Below are 18,664 nucleotides of genomic sequence, written 5' to 3' on the forward strand. Positions count from 1 at the left end.
GGCGGCGTGGATACGCAAAGATGTAATGATCCGTGGCATACGGTGGTCAGCGGACTGGGAGGACCGTATATCTTTATGCGGACGATATCCTCCTGTATCTCACGTCCCCGAAGAGATCATTGGTCGTAGTTTTTGACATACTGGATATCTTTGGCAGGTACTCTGGGTTTCGTGTCAATTGGCAAAAATCGCTTCTCTATGTCCTATGGGGGAACTCCCCTCCTCTACCCCACACCTGCCCAATACCTGTAGTCTCAGAAGGCTTCAAATATCTAGGAATATTTGTCTCTTGATTCCTCAGTCCGATATGTCCGTAATCTGCTCCCCCCAATGCAGAGGCTGAAAAGTGATTTACTAAACTGGAAGTCGCTCCCGCTCTCGCTTCTGGGCAAAGCTGCGCTATTTAAAATGATGTCGCTGCCCCGTTTCTTGTACGCACTGCAGAATTCAACAGACCCTGTCCCAGATTCATATTTTAAAGATCTCGAGGGGCTCTTACGAGACCTTCTTTGGGGTGGACGACCACGTATTGCTCTTAAAAATCTGACACTTAGTTGGTATGATGGCGGAATTGGTCTACCAGATATTAGAAAATATTTTTGGGCCGCGCATCTTACAGCTATAAATCATTGCACATATGGACGCCCTGACAACCCGGGGTTCCTTATGGATCGTTGGCTTCTATTTAATGGTACTTTCTTCCGGGCGCTATACTCAACGCCTAGTAAATTCCCACTCACTGGCCCCACGGACCACACAGTCAAAATCTGGCATTCTGCAAATAGGTCACTCGGCTGGCATAACAAGCTAACTCTTGCAACGCCTCTATGGGACTCACAGAAACTGGGATATATGGGAAACTCAAAGGGGTTTGACAAATGGGACCTAATAGGCATCTCCCAAGCCAAGGATCTTTGGTGCGCAGAGGGTGTGAAGTCCTTTCACACTCTCCAAACTCAGTTTGCTCTTGCGGATTCTGAGCGCTACAGGTATTTACAAATCAGACACTCGCTGCAAGCAGCATTTCCTGCAGGCACTACTCCACCAGATGCCTCTCCACTGGAGGATAGGCTGCTGGATGGCCACCTACCTGACAGAGCCATTTCGCTGACATATAGAAAACTCATTAATAATATGGAAAACCCCCTGTCGAAACTGCGAGACAAATGGACCAAGGATGGAATAGAGTTGGATGACGAAACATGGCAGGAAGCCGTCTCCTCTCCCAGAACGGTTGTTATCCCGGCGCGACTCAGACTGGTGCAACTAAAGATCCTCCATAGAATTTACATAACTGGGACACAGATGGTACACATGGGTGGAGTGACAGATGGCTCTTGTAGGAGGGGTTGCACACAACTGGGTACATTTATGCATATACTATGGCACTGTGTGCAGATTCACGAATATTGGCGTAATATACATATAATCATGAGTGAAGTGTTGGGGGTAGAAATCAAGCCAGAAGCGCCCAGGTGTCTCCTTAATATCTGGGAACCTACCGACCTAAACGCTTATGCTGAGAAATGGGTCACACTTGGTTGCATGATTGCCAAGAGAAATATTGCACAACTCTGGGGAGTCCTGAAGCCTCCCTCGATCAATGATTGGGAGCGGGATCTTTACTGGAGTATGTTAAGAGAAAAATCAGTTTATATGGCCCGTGGTTGCCCCCGAAAATGGTCCAGGATGTGGGCACCCTGGAATGCATACCGGGGCAATATATGTACCCCCTCCTCGTGATGTAGATAATGTTGACCCCCCATCCCCGTGATTTTCAATCATTTATGCTGCTATATTCGTATTTACCTTGATTTCACTGTGACCCAAACATTGATGTTGTGCATATTTGCATGTATGTCGAGATTGTTTAATAAAAAGATTTATAAAAAATAAAAAGACGTTTTATAAAATTACTTGCTAAAAACTTCATTATACTTAAAAAAGGTCTGATTTTGGAAAAATTATTTTCTATATGACGGCCGATGTTACATTTCCAATACACATTTTAAATTATTGATGAGCATTATCTGTGTACCTTTTACCATTATTTCTAATTAATGCCTAAGTGTATAATGGGTATAATGGGTGATGACAAAGCTTCATTTGTACTCATCTCATATAGTACCTCCACACCACAGATATAAAACAAAATCTAATTCAGAGTTTCATAAAAAGTTGTGCATGTCCTCCGTGTTGTTTAACCCATTGGGCCACTTACTGTCGAACTCTAGAATGATTTTGGTTTCTAATTGTCTGAGTTGGCGTTCCCTATTGCCACCCCTCTGTGGTTTCAAGATAGCATTAATCACATAATAGGTAAGACAATTAATATCATTCGCATGGGTTCGTTTAAAATGTCGTGCCACTGGGTACGCAGGGTCGCTGTGGAGAATAGCCCTTATATGCTGCAATATTCTGACATGCACCTGTAGCTTCGTACTACCAATGTAGTTAAGGCCACAGGAGCACGTCAGAACATATACAGCATATTCTGTTTTGCAGTTATAGTTACCATGAATTGCAATTGGCGAATCACTAAATGGAATTGAATAATGTGTCTTATTACAACCAAATTTACACGCTCTACATGTGGCACATTTTCTAAAGTCATTCGCTGGTTGCAACTAGGTGGCAGCTTTTCTGATCTCTGGGGAATTTTTATCAAGGATAGATCCCATTGTTTTGCCTTTTCTGAATGTGATCGTTGGGGTTTCTGCTAACCTGTTGCGGAACACACTGTCTGTCAGCACTATGGGCCAGTGTTTAATAATGGCTCTAATTTTGCGTTCCTCATTACAGTAGGTTGTGATTAGTCTTGGGGTATCCACCTTGCTTGATCCAGTAGCTGGTTTTTGTTCTCTCTCACTATTGTCACTTTTAAAAAGGCTATGTCTGGGTCGTGTACTGGCTTTTCTAGTGGCTTCACATATTTTATCACTGTACCCTCTAGCTTTCAATCTTTCCAACATTTCATTCAAGCACCTATTGAAATCTGCCTCATTACTGCAGATGCGCTTGAGTCTAAGGATTTCTCCATATGGTATACTTGCAATCAAATGCCTGGGGTGTGAACTATTCGCATGTAGTGTGATGTTCCAAGATGTTGGCTTTCTATACAAGGTAGTTGCAAGTTTACCTTCTTTGGTGAGAAGCCTCACATCAAGAAATTCAATTTGTATCTTGTGGATGTGGGACTTGAAAACTAGATTCATAGAGTTTTTATTAATATCTTCGATAAACGGATGGGCTTCTGTCTCATTCCCTTTCCACAACATGAAGACATTGTCTATGTATCTAAGATATGTGATTAGATGTGACTCAAATGGTGCTGGATGCGTCTTTTTGAGGACCTGTTCCTCCCACCAGCCAACATGCAAGCATGCATAGCTGGGGGAAAAACAGGCCCCCCATAGCCACACCTCTTTGTTGTTTGAAAACATCTTTATTAAAAAGAAAAAAGTTATTATTAAGGTACCATGAGATGAGCTCCAAAACTACTTTGTGTTCATAGAATTCGCTACTTCTTGTGTCTAAAAAATGTTTTACCGCTCACAGTCCCTGGTTGTGATCTATACTGGTGTACAGCGATTCTATATCGAGCGTAATTAGATATAGATAGTCAGTCCAAATTAGACCCTCAATTTTCTTTAAAAAAAAAAAAAACAGTATCTCTGACATAACTAGGCAGGTCCTTAACTAAATTCTGTAGAAAGTAGTCAATATATTGGCCAACCTTCTCGCCTGCACTGTTAATGGACTGATATAATGGGCCTACCGGGAACGGGCATGACATTTTTATGTATTTTTGGAATTAGGTATAACACAGGCAACACTGGGAACTCATGATACATAAATGTATACTCTTCAGTGGATACAAGACCTTCTCTTCTCCATTGTGCCAATTGTTTTTGTAATGTTTCCTTGGCTATGTTGTATTCCTTTAAGCCAGATTTTTTATAGCAACTTTCATCATTCAATTGTTTTTGCGCTTCTTGAATATAATCCTTTTTTGGCCACAGTACTAGGTTGACCCCCTTATCGGATTTCTTTATGACAACATCATGATTTTCACTTCACTTTTTCATTTATCTTTAATATTCTCGTTTTTTTAAATACACATTTCTCTGTTTTCTGCTTTTATTAACATTGTGATTCAATTTTTTCAAATTATTAGTGACTATATCATGATACGTATCAATAGCATCTTTTGGCATTAATGGTACAAAACAAGATTTAGGTTTAAAGGGACTGGTCCCAGCCCCTTTCTGCACTTGATTAATTTTCCTTAGTTTCTCTTGTGTTGCCAAGTCTATGTCGTTGTAAGCTATTTGAGAATCAGTTTGTTCATTTAAATCACACAGTGTGAGCAAAGTTGGAATGTCAGAAGCTGCCAACATCGGACCTTGTTCTTCCTCTTGTTCTAAAATCTTCTCCGATTGTTGTTTGCAAGTTTTTAAAGCAAAAAATGTCATGAGTTTGAGCTTTCTAATAAAACAATATACATCGATGGGAGTATGCGCATAGTTCAAACCCTCTACTGGACAGAAATTCAACCCAAGCGCTAATAGTTGTTCCTCCGCTTTTGTTAGCTCCACTGATGACAAATTGATAATGCTATTGTCATTTAGCGCCGTTTTCTCTGCCATTGTGTTTTCTTTTTTGTGCTTTTGTTTCCACCTTTTGCGCCGGTCGCTTCTTCTTTTGTTTCAGCGTTATCTACTGCCCTCCTTTGCTGCCTTGGCCGTAGTGTTTGCAGTCTTTCCTCCACCAAAAAAAAAAAAGCGAGCTCGTGCCCCACACCGGTCAGCTCCTAGCCTGAAAGTTTTGGGGTGATTTGCCGAGAAAAAAAGGGGAGTCCCAAAACGCGTTTTCTCCATGTTATTTCCCATAGGAAACTTTAGACACGACTACAGCCCGAGCTGCGGAACGGAATTACACCAACTTTGGCAAAAAGGTAGCCCTTGGTTCAGACAGAGACTTTTTTTTTTTTTTAAATGGTGTAAATCCGTTCAGTAGTTCCTGAGAGATTAAAAAAATAGGAGGTCAAAAAGTCGATTTCCCATAGGAAACTTAAGACACGGTTACAGCTGAAACTGCGGAACGGAATTACACCAAATTTGGCAAAAAGGTAGTGCTTGGTTCATAAAGCAACCTTTTTTTTTTTTAAATGGTGTAAATCCGTTCAGTAGTTTGAGATATTAAAGGAAAAAAATCTTTATATATCTGGGCGGGACCTAACTACACAAGCACAAGCTTGGCTCTAATTGGCTGCCAACACTTCAATCCAGGAAGTGTTGGCAGCCATCTTGGTGCAATGCTTTTATAGGTCTCACCTAGCAAGCCAGCGTATGCGCTGATCACTACACAAACACAACTGTACTGCACTAAACCCTAAAACACTACCCCAGCACGAGCCCCTACACTGCACGAACACCACTGCACTGCACTAAACCCTGAAACACTACCCCCAGCAAGACCCACTACACTGCCCAAACACTACTGCACTGCCCTAACCCCTGGAACATCACCTCCAGCAAGACCCCCTACACTGTCAGAACACCACTGCCCTAAACCCTGAACCACCACCCCCTGCAAGACCCCCTACACTGCCCGAACACCACTGCTCTGCCCAAAACCCTGAAACACCAGCCCCAGCACGACCCACTGCACTGCCCGAACACCACTACACTGCCCTGAACCCTGAAACACCAGCCAACACGACCCCCTACACTGCCCGAACACCACTGCACTGCCCTAAACCCTGAAACACAAGCCCCAGCACGACCCCCTACACTGCCGAACACCACTGCCCTAAACCCTGAAACACCACCCCCAGCAAGACCCCCTACACTGCCCGAACACCTCACCCCCAAACCCTGAAACACCACGATCCTCTACTCTACCCGAACATCACTGCACTGTCCTAAACCCTGAAACACCACCCCCTGCAGGACCCCCTACACTGCCCGAACACCACTGCACTGCCGTAAACCCTGAAACACCACCCCCAGCACGACCCCCTACACTGCCCGAACACCACTGCTCTGCCCTAAACCCTAAGACACCACCACCAGCACGTCCCCCTACACTGCCCGAACACCAATGCACTGTCCAAAACCCTAAAACACTAGCCCCAGCATGACCCCAACACTGCCCGAACATCACTGCACTGCCCTAAACCCTGAAACACTAGCCCCAGGATGACCCCCACACTGCCTGAACACCACTGCACTGCCCTAAAACCTGAAACACTACCCCCAGCAAGACCCCCTACACTGCCCGAACACTACTGCACTGCCCTATCCCCTGAAACATCACCTCCAGCAAGACCCTCTACACTACCCAAACACCACTGCACTACCCAAAACCATAAGACACCACCCCAGCACGACCCCCTACACTGCCCAAACACCACTGCACTGCGCCAAACCATAAGACACCACACCCAGCACGACCCCCTACACTGCCCAAACACCACTGCACTGCCCCAAACCCTAAAACACCACCCCCAGCACGACCCCCTACACTGCCCGAACACCACTGCATTGCCCTTAACCCTAAAACACCACTCTCAGCACGACCCCCTACACTACCCGAACACCACTGCACTGGCCTAAACCCTAAATCACCTCCAGCACGACCCCTACACTACCCAAACACCACTGCACTACCCAAAACCCTAAATCTACCCCCAGCACGACCCCCTACGCTACCCAAACACCACTGCACTACCCTAAACCCTAAATCTACCCCCAGCACGACCCCCTACACTACCCAAACACCACTGCACTACCCCAAACGCATGCGTGGTAATGCATGCATTGAAATGGTATCGCGAAGTAAAAAATTGCTGTAACGGTTGTTTACCGATCGAAGCTGGCCCCTGTTCTTTAGTGAGTCGCTTTTTTGATAAATTAGGAGGAAGGAATGTGGTTTTTTTTAACCGAAAAGTGAATTCCCAGCTGTTGTATTGTGAAAGTGTCCACGTGGCCTGGTTTCACTTCCGGTGAGAGAGTGGAAGAGTCTGTTTGGATCTAAAGGGGTTCTGCTGTTGGACGGGGCCGGCGCAACACGTCATCAGAAAACACAGCTAATGGAAAGCGTTGTCCCCGAAGTGTGGAGCAGTGCCATGAGAGGTCAACGAGTGTGCATCCCACCGCAGTATGACCGTACCGCGTGATCCATGTGCCGCTTCCAGTGTACGGAAGGCAGAAGCGGCATCCATCGCAGGTCCTCTTTAAGACCATTGTAGCACTAATGCTACATTTTGGAACTAGGGCATTTTAACCTTGTTGTTCCTGCCAGATACAAAGAGAAGATCCTGTGTTATTCAGTGCCCTTGTTACCTTTTCTGTGGGTAGTGGTGCTTGTCACATCACTGCCCCGCCGGTGCACACGACTGGGCTCCCCACCTCGTGTGCCATCTGCAGGGCCTCTGCCCTCGGATCACTGGTTTTGGTTTCTGGAGTGGCAACATAAACAGTTGCTCCCAAAGGCCTAGCCTGAACACTTAGGTGAATATCCCCTGTGCCAACATTCCGCGGAAATTCTTTCCTAGCTCTCCCACGTCGACGACGATATCATAATAGCACGGCTCCGCTTGCGAAACCGTATGACGTCATAGGAGCCATAAGAGGACCTCCTCGGCGTGCTGACATCAGTACCACCCATTTTTTCTGTGCCACCAAGGTAAACAGGTGGACCGACACATTTTTACATGTATACATAGTATTATATATATATATATATATATATACACATATATATACACACACACACATACAAATGCATAACCAATAAAAGGCATAAAGAAATATCAACAGATCAAGCATTTCTCACCATTAAAACATAAGCATGATTAAGACATATTAAAAACATTCATGCCAAACAGTAAAAGCATCTTTTTGGTAGAAACAGGTGGACAACGGGGAGGCGGGTGGGACAGTGAGGAATCCACAGGCAGATACTGTATCCACCAGAAAAAGCGTTACCGAAGGTAAGTAACTTGCTCTTCTGATGGATACTTCTGCCTGTTGATTCCTCACCTTTTGAATAGAATCCTCAAGCCGTACCTCACCCGGAGGAGGGTGTCCACCTGACTAGACCAAAAAATCTTGCAAAACAGATCGAGCAAAATGGCCATCCCTCCTAACCTCCGAATCCAATAATAATCGCATAATTTTTAGTCAAAATTATATTGAAAATAATACTTTAAAAATACTTTTATTAATAAATTTAGACAAACACTTAAAGGAAATCTTTTATTTATAATTTAAAGATATTTCATACTTTACAAATTACGACCCCAGCGTGGCTTTTCAAAATGGCTACCGGAATGCACGCAGCCATCGTGTAGGGTGCGCGACTTCTGTATAATATTTAAAAAAAAAAAAAGAATGAATATAGTTTGCCTTACTAAAAATTATTCACAATTATATATATATCCAAGAACTCCGCTAATGTCGCTTCTGACAACGGATACGGACCACAGTTTCGTGCAGAAATTAAGTTTATTCCAAAATCACCATGCCGCCATGACGCGTTTCAGCCCGAGCATGGGCCTTGATCACATGACACGGTAACGTTACATTTCATTGGTTTATATGGCATGAATAACAAGCAAGCTGATTGGCATTTTCTACAAACAACAACTGACATGAATGACAGACTGCTAGCAAGTAGTTGGTAGTTCCATACTCGTTCCAGGTTAAAACTACGTGTAAAATACAACGAGTAAAATTACATGTAATTTGACAGGGAAGTTTATAAAAACCTTAAAACCATTAAAAATGCATAAAATAGATTTCTGGTTTAAATACCAAGGTTAGGGTTTCGTTGGAACAAGATGCTAGTCTGACAGTAACTTATGCATGTTAATTTGTTGCCTTGTGCTTAACTATGCATATAAACCCTAGAAACCAATGTGAAAAAAAGTGCAAAAAGTGCATAATGCCTGTGGGGGTACATAGTATGAAACCATATGTACATCTTTTGACATCGTGGATAATATTGGTGTCAGATAGGACATTTGTTTTGTGCATATGCGAGTATTAATTGTCATACCAACATTTCCCCTGATTGGTGCACGATTTCTAAGTGCAAAAAGTAAATATATATAACCACGCTAGTTTGCATAAATGCAAATAGGTAAAATTCCTTGCGAAATAACAACCTGAAAAGAACAATAATAGGTGATTGTATGGATATAATAATCCGTGAAAAGAATTTTTTCACTATTGTCACTGGAGCCCCAGTGATACTGTTTATACATGAGATTCCGGTCTGTCTAATATAAACAAAAAACTTCATTACATAAGTGTTGAAGTTGATAATAAAAATTGATGTGGTCAGCTCATATTGGGGTATTAGGTTGCAGATAGAAATAGAGGTGGTATTATAAACTGGATAGGTCACAAATGTGCAAATATACAAGATAAAGATAATATCTGCAAAGACAATCTAGTGATGCTTATTAGTTATTCTGATTGAGTTTCAAAAGGTCTCAAAACACAACAAATGATTATAATTATACTCTTTATAAGATCAAAGTTGTAATATTATGTACATACAAGTGAATATCTCCCTTAGTCAAATATTAATATTTTTGGACTAATACGTAACTATAAATAGTAATGTTCCCCGTAGAAAGGAAAACCATTTAAGGTTTTGATGAAAGATGTGTAAACTTGAATTTAGTCATCTTAACTATGGGGCACTCGATGGTTAAATAAATAAATAAATAAATATATGAATCTATAAATGAATATCATATTTCATAAAGGACAAGTGAGTAAATGTCATAATATAGTCTGTAATAGGTAATATTATGTTTGTACAATATGTTCTTATGATGAATAAATAAATCAATAAATAAATATATATTTAAAAGAGTGAATGAATATAAAACCCCCTAAAACCTAATACAGTACTAGTCCAATAAATACTTGTAAAATCCTTGTAAAAATTCTATTTTTAAAACAAGTTTTGGTTAATTAAAAGGATCTTATAAACTATAAAATTCACCTTATGACATATTGCGTAGATGGTCAATTAATGACCCCAGTAGTCTGTGGGTTCTTATCTTATATAGAGAAGTCATAGGCATGTATAAAGATCTTCTGTAGCATTTAGGCCTGTTGGGTGTTTGGTATTCAGTTCCAGGATATATTTGGTTTCAAGTTGGCGTAATCTATGCTCTCTGTCGCCCCCCTCTTCTCCTGGCTGGGATTGAGTCAATCACAAAATATCTTAAATCACTGCTCCGGGAGCCGTGTTCGGATTTGAAATGTCGGGCTACAGGATATGTCTCATCTTGATTGGTGATTGCCCTTAGGTGCTGTAGTATGCGTTTATGTACTTGCAATTTTGTACTACCCACATATTGTAGGTTGCATGGGCATGATAGTACATATATAGCAAAATCTGTTTTGCATGTTAGGAGCTTAGGTATTTTGTGTTTTTTCTCACTGAAGGGGTTGATGTAACATGATTTGTTTTCGCCCTGTAAGCAAGCTTTACACGTTTTGCATTTAAAAAAACCCTTATGAGTTTGGAGCCAGCTCGTGGATTCTATGACTTCTGGGCTTGTTTTAACTAAGTCATCTCTCATAGAGCGGCTTCTACTGTAAGTTATTGGGAGTCTTTTCGGGAGTTCAGAACCTATAACGGGGTCACTAAGAACCATGGACCAATTACGGTTTATGATTGATTCAATCTTTACCCGTTGTTGGCTATGTTGTAGTATGATTCTAAAGTCACCCCTAGTATTGTCATCTAATGCAGTTTCATGTGTGCTTTGCCTTTCCAAGAGAAGTGTTTCCCTGTTTTTAAGCATAGATTTGTTGATCGCATTTTGTATAACCTTTTCTGAATAGCCCCTTTCTTGAAATCTTTTTCTACTCTCATTCTGGGCTAATATGAGATCACTTTCAAGGCTGTGTATACGTCTAAGGCGAAGCATTTCCCCATAAGGGATACTGGTTATTAAATGCTTAACATGTGAGCTACTCGCGTGCAGTGTGGAGTTGCCTGCTGTTTTCTTGCGGAACAACTTTGTGACTATTTGGTTCTCCTTGATGTACACCTGGGTATCTAAGAATGTTACTGTAGAATCACTAATGTCCGCTGTGAAGCTTAGATTTAAGTCATTGACATTGATATCTTGTACAAATTTTTGTGCTTCTTCCTTACTACCATCCCATACTACGAACAAATCATCAATGAAACTCAGCCAAAGTTTTACATGAGAACTGACTTTGTCATGATGCTGAGTTCTGAGGACCAGCTCCTCCCACCAACCCATGTGTAGACACGCGTAGCTGGGGGAGAAGCTGGCCCCCATCGCTACGCCTCTTGTTTGTCTATATAGCATATTGTTAAACATAAACACATTATTTTCCAAACAGAACGTGATCATCTTAATTAGCATAGACTTGTGTTCTTTACTTGTGTCTAGAGCTTTGTCTAAGAAAAAGTCTATGGCTCGTAGTCCATCTTTATGTTGTATACTCGTGTATAGAGAGACGACATCGAGTGCTATGAAGTGAAAGCCGTTTTTCCATTCAAGGTTGAGTATTTTTCTTAGAAAGTCACTGGTGTCACTCACATATGACGGTAAAGCTTTCACTAGGTCCTGCAGGAAAAAATCTATATATTGTGAAGTGTGTTCAAGATGACAGTTCTTGGCTGATATTATAGGTCTCCCAGGAGGGTTTACAGGGTCCTTGTGTAATTTGGGAATGAAGTAGATAGTCGGTACAATAGGATGGTTATTTTTCAAAAATTTATATTCGTTTCCCGTGAGTGTGCCATTTGTTTTCCACATTGCCAGGCTTTTATTGTATGTTGCATACATGTTCTTTAATTCCACACTGCTGAATTTAGCATAACATGTTGTGTCGTTAAGCTGACTGTAGGCTTCCTTACAGTAGTTTTCCTTGGACATAAGTACAATATTGCCACCTTTGTCTGAGGCACGGACAATCACATTTTTATTTTCTTTAAGTTTGATAATCAAGTTTCTGTAGTCCTCATCTTTTTTATTGTACTTCCTTGTGCTGCTGTAAATTTTGCTGTTGAGGGCTTTTAATTCCTTAGTTACTTGGTCATGAAATAGATCAATTGAGTCCCGTAGCATCACTGGGATAAACTTGGACTTCGGTTTGAAGCTTGTTTTAGTTCCAGAATTATGGGTGTTCACATTTGGTTCACTGCCCTCATGCTGTTGACTGGAAGTAGAGGTCACTATTCGATTTTGCTCAGAGTTTGTGCTTTGCGAAGGGTCCCACAATTCTTGCATCTCGTTAAGGAAGGATATCTCCGATTGACTTGGCATAGGAGTTGATTGGCATTCACCGCTTGGTGGAACGTATTTTTTGTTGTTGTTTAATCTGAAATATTTCTTAAGTTTTAATTTGCGAGTGCTCTTAAATATGTCTAGTCTCGTCTTGGTGTAGTTGAAGTTGTTAGGTGGACAGTATGTGAGGCCAAGATTAAGTATTTTCTTCTCATTTTCACTTAATGTTATTTCAGATAGGTTCACAATGGTTTTGTTGATGTCTCCTTCATTACTAGTTTCATCTATTTTCCTCTTCTCCATGTGCCGCGTCTTTTCTGATTTGTTCCTTGTCTTACTTGCCTTTCGTCGTTGTTTGCGTTTGTGGTTTTTTGTAGGTCCGAGTTGTTTTTCTCTTGCCGTGGGCGAAGGGTTTGTCGCCTGTCCACACATAAAAAACTGAGTTCTTCGTCAAGTGTGTGTTTTTGCCCGCTGATGTTAGATGTTGAGCCTCTGTCTGAGTCACTGTCCGGGATTGAGCTTAAATCCGACAATGTCCCGGAGGTCATTTCGCCTGCTTCGTGCACTCTAGATGTAATTAATCGTGACTTCTGTCCTTTGCTTGCTCTTAGTGCTTCATATTTTTTAGAAAAGGTGAAAATTTGACCCACTTCATAGTCTGTTTTATCTCGTCCGAATTTAAAGGCTTTTCGTTCTTTTATTTTGTCCTCTTCTTTTTTTAGCCTTGATATCATTTCTTGGCGTAATTTGGTTTTTTCTTCTTTCGGTTCCATTGTCTCAATTTCATCATTTAATTTAGATATTTCCTCTAGTAGTGCTGCGCGATCTATATCCGCATATTTGATCAATATCTGCATGAGACGTTTAGAAGAATCTAAATTACATTCCGCCCACTCTCTCATCATGAGCGGGTTAGGTGCCTCATAACTAGGAGCCAGTAAAATTCGTAGCCCTCGAGGGACTCTGTCCACATCCAAATACATCCGTAATGAGCGTGCCTCCCACCATTTACTTTGTTCGGAACGGCTCTTTTTTTCTAGGATTTTAAATTTTTCTTTCATAGTAGCGTTCTTTTCCGGGGGGTTGCTGGTAGTATTGGTTTCTTTACTCGTCCCCGCCTTGCAGTCATTAAATATGGCTAGTGCTGCTGCTTCTCTTTCTTTTACCGTGTCAGCCGACATGGTGATGTGTTTGCAGTAATATATGACCGAGATAAGAAACTTAGAGTGTCTGTTTCAATTAGTCGGTCTGCACACCTCTCACCCCTACCACGCCCGTTTACACATACCTGGATGTATCCTTGGGATGAACGTTTCCTCCGAGACAGTCCCGCACAAGGTTACCACAGGCTCGTGTTTCTTCTTGGTGCTTCCAGGGGGGTCCGAAATACGACTCCTTCCGGGTCACCGCTACTGAACTCCCACACCGTGGAAATCCGGTCTCTCCTAGTATTTCGGTCCAAAAACGAGAGGGGGTCCGTATGTTGGCCGGAAAGAGACTCCGCCGGCTCGTAAAGTATCCAAGAACTCCGCTAATGTCGCTTCTGACAATGGATACGGACCACAGTTTCGTGCAGAAATTAAGTTTATTCCAAAATCACCATGCCGCCATGACGCGTTTCAGCCCGAGCATGGGCCTTGATCACATGACACGGTAACGTTACATTTCATTGGTTTATATGGCATGAATAACAAGCAAGCTGATTGGCATTTTCTACAAACAACAACTGACATGAATGACAGACTGCTAGCAAGTAGTTGGTAGTTCCATACTCGTTCCAGGTTAAAACTACGTGTAAAATACAACGAGTAAAATTACATGTAATTTGACAGGGAAGTTTATAAAAACCTTAAAACCATTAAAAATGCATAAAATAGATTTCTGGTTTAAATACCAAGGTTAGGGTTTCGTTGGAACAAGATGCTAGTCTGACAGTAACTTATGCATGTTAATTTGTTGCCTTGTGCTTAACTATGCATATAATCCCTAGAAACCAATGTGAAAAAAAGTGCATAATGCCTGTGGGGGTACATAGTATGAAACCATATGTACATCTTTTGACACCGTGGATAATATTGGTGTCAGATAGGACATTTGTTTTGTGCATATGCGAGTATTAATTGTCATACCAACATTTCCCCTGATTGGTGCACGATTTCTAAGTGCAAAAAGTAAATATATATAACCACGCTAGTATATATATATGTACCATAGGTTTCAGGCACGTTATAGTTAGAAATCAGCATTTAAAGAACCATAGAAATTAACTGAAAAAACCATATGTTTCAGGAACGTTATCTTTAGTTGGACATTTCACTCGTACAAAACCATAGAAATTCCGGCGTTATAGTTAGTTCAGCTAACTATAACTTGCGCCCCCGGGATGCACTCCTGATGACGTCACATTTTACATCATTCATGACATGGTCAGTGACATCGCCGATGATATCATCATCGTGAAAATCTGATGCACCTCCTCACACCTGAATATAACCTTTGATACACCCACTCTAATATACAGACTACCATTTTTGAAAAAATAGACACATCAATTCCAGTTACTAAATACGCACTGACTGATTCCTAGGTACAACACACACATCCACTCAATCACCCATACAGTCACTCAAACATGCAGTCACTCATCAATACAACACTATCATATGCACTCATACACCTATACAGACACTCACACACTGCCACATATCCAAAGTTACTCACACACTTAGTCATGCAAAGAATAAATCATACTTCCATTTACTCACCTTTACAGTTATACAGACACAACCTCACTTATTCATACAGATACTAACACATAATTACTCTCTTATAGAATCATGATACAAATACACACTCACCCATGCAGCCAATCTCACAATTACTGACTCTCACATATAGTTATTTATATACACCATCACTCACATATACTGCCTTTTACATATGTAGTTACTTGCACATGTACCACTGAGACATCCATTCACTCACCAACACACCCATACACACACTCACCCACCCATACCGCTGTTTCCATATGCACTCTTCTACCCATACACCCAGTGAATCAACCACTCACAAATCTATGCACAGAGTCACACACCTCCCACCCACCCACACACACACTTAGGCAGCCATACAAATAATCAATAACCCATATAGACACTCATGCAGCTACTCACCAAACCATGCAGCAGCTTACACAACAGACAGACTGATACAGACTTTCACACAGTTTAGTCACTAACCCATGCATTAAGTAAGACACATTTAATCACTCACTTATACAGTCAGTCACTTACCTACTAAATCCTCCATACAGACACTTACACACCCACTCATTCCTCAATACAGCTTGGCATAAATATATAAAACAAAATTAAACTTTACAGAAAAACACAGTCACTGGATGATGTCATCAGTGATGTCATTTGAGATATCATCAGTGATGTCACTGACCAGGTCATGAACGATGTAATATGTGACGTCATCAGCAGTGCATTGCGTGGGCGCGAGTTATAGTTAGCTGGAATTTCTATGGTTTTGTACGAGTGAAATGTCCAACTAATTATAACGCTCCGGAAACCTATGTTTTTTTCATTTAATTTCTATGGTTTTTTAAATGCTAATTTCTAACTATAACGTGCCTGAAATCTATGGTTTTTTCATAAGTGGACCACATGGTGATAGAAATGCAGAATAAAATATCATCACAATAAGGTGCACAGTGAGGTTTTGTGGTGTAACTATAGGATGCATTTATCTTTTTTTAAAGGACTGTATTAAGAGACCATGATGGGTCACTAAATTGTATTAGAATTCCCTCTATAAATGTAATCCTGCATTGTAAATACTTATGTTTCGTATATGTTGTTTATTATTGTGGGACTTGAGATACATACATCAAATAAGACCACTTAAACTTAGTTATGTTTTGTTTACTCTCAGCCCTGAAAGTCGAAGGCATAAAGCCATTGCAACAAAACACATGTGGGCTAAAAAGGCGAATAATGAAATTACGAACAAGAATATCTGCGTATCGTCCTGTTTATTACTATGAAGTGATTGTGTGGTTGGACTTTTCTTTCTTTAGTGACACGCGCTTTTCCTTAAAGACTTTATTGGTGGCAATCTTTCCTTTTGAGCATCAACTGTGTAAAGAATATACATTACATAAGTAGGAGTGCACTAGAATCTTTGCACAGCCACAATCCATCTTGTATAGTTCACGGCGGTTGCCTGACATTTTTAGGTACATCTTAATAATGGCGCTATTAAATACCTTATGGGAAGTCCACTCTACATGAAAACCTGTTTTTTAGTCTCCCTGAAGAAAATGCAACTCCTTGCTGCATTTGAGGGTTACAGTAAGTGTATTCATCATGTCGATCATTTTCCATTGATTGCTTATATGCCTAGCCCTGTGTACCTACACGGTGATGGTGACTTTGTGCAGTGCAGGGCTGTGGCTCTCCACACTCAGACGCGGTTGCTGGAGAAAGGCTCATGCTGCTGCGAGCCAGCATGCTGAAGAGTTGCCCGGCTGTTTTAGGTTTCTTGCAGTCTCTACTCAAGCATTCTGTGTGGAATGAGAGACTGTTTCGGCACACCACACTACCCATCTCTGATATAGAGACATCTCATTAGACCCCTGTGCCAGGTTGGGAGGCAGTGGGCCTCAATAGATGTGCCTGCAGTAGAGGGACATTGCAGACCAATCACTGGGAATAAGTGTTTGGAAAAGTAGCACAGTGTTATTTTTGATGGGGTCCCATGCTACAGGAGAAGAAGGGGACGTGGGGTTCCTTACCATGTCCATGTCCATAAGCAACTGCTTGGGTACTTTTAAGTCACCACCCAAGTGGATGCAGGCCCTGAACATTACTCAAAAGAACTGCAAAATGGCAAATATATACAAAGGGCCTACTTTAGTGACACTGTGGCAAGTACATGACATGAAGGGCTTTCAGAGGCCTGTCCAGAAGGAAGCCAACTACTTCTATGCCCAATAGGAGCCTCCCCAGGAGGATTCTGTTCTATTTTATCTGGTCATTTGAGGTATTATGTTAAAGGAGTGGAAGAATCTATTCAGTCTACCCCACTTCACTCCAATCTACCACATGCCACCCAAATCTACCCCACTCCTGTCCAGTCTAGCCCACTCTGCCCCTTTCCACCCACTCCATTCCACTTCAATCTACCCTAACCCACTCCATCACAAACAACCCTACTCCAATCTACCCGATCTAATCCTCCCCACTCCAATCTACCTCACTACAATCTACCCCACCCCACTCTATTCAACTCCACTCCAATCTACTCTATCATAATTGCACCAATCTACCCCACTCCAATCCACCCCAAACTACTCCTCTTCACCCCAATCGATTGCAATAGAATCTACTCTACTTCACTACTCCAATCTACTCCAATCTACTCCAATCTACTCCAATCTACTCCAATCTACTCCAATCTACTCCACTCCACTGTAGCCACCACTTCCCACTCCACCCTACTCCCCAATCTACCCACTGCACCAAAATAAACCCCACTCCAAACTACCCCAATCTAACCCTACGCCATTCCATTCTATCCTACTATATTCCGCCCAATCGAGCCCACTCCACTTCAATTTACCAGACTCCACTCCAGTCTACACCACTCCACTCATATCTAACCCAATGCACCCTACCCTCCCTCTATCTACCCTACTCCACTCTACCCCATATATACACCTCCACTCTACCCCAATCTACTCCACTCTCCCAATCTATCGCACTCCATACCAATTCATCTCCCACACTACAATCTACCACTGTACAATCTACACTCTAATCTACAAAACTCCCCCACTCCAATCTATCCCAATCCATCTCACTTAATTCTACCTCACTCTAGCCCCACTCATCTACCCCACTCCAGCCCCCCTCATCTACCCCACTCCACTCTACCCCAATCTACCATGCTATTCTACCAAACTGTCCCACTCCAATCTACCCAATTCATCCCACTCAAATCTACCCCAAAACACCCCACTTCATTCTAACCCCAATCCACTCTACCCCAATCTACCCCATTCCACTCTACCCCAATCTACTCCAGTGCAATCTACCATGCTAATATACCAATCTCCACCTATCCCATTTACCCTAATCTACCCAATTCATCCCACTCCATTACATTACATTCTACCCCAACTCCACTCTACCTTAATCTACCCCATTCCACTCTACCCCACCCCACACAACATTTAGCCATTCTGAACAGCAGTCACACTGGTGAACATAATGGTTAAAACACATTGCCAAAGTCCTCGCATAGTCGAGGCATATTAGCATTCCCAATGCCTGTCTAAGGAGAATTAACAACATC

General features: G+C 41.8%; 1 protein-coding gene across 3 annotated transcripts in view; it reads right to left on the bottom strand.

The window, feature by feature from the left end:
- CD99L2 (CD99 molecule like 2) overlaps nucleotides 1–18,664 on the bottom strand; it is a 495,976-nt gene that overhangs the window by 385,653 nt on the left and 91,659 nt on the right. The gene's annotated exons all lie outside the window — the stretch shown is intronic.

This window comes from Triturus cristatus, chromosome 5_2 (genome assembly GCF_964204655.1).
Source record: "Triturus cristatus chromosome 5_2, aTriCri1.1, whole genome shotgun sequence".
Taxonomy (NCBI): domain Eukaryota; kingdom Metazoa; phylum Chordata; class Amphibia; order Caudata; family Salamandridae; genus Triturus; species Triturus cristatus.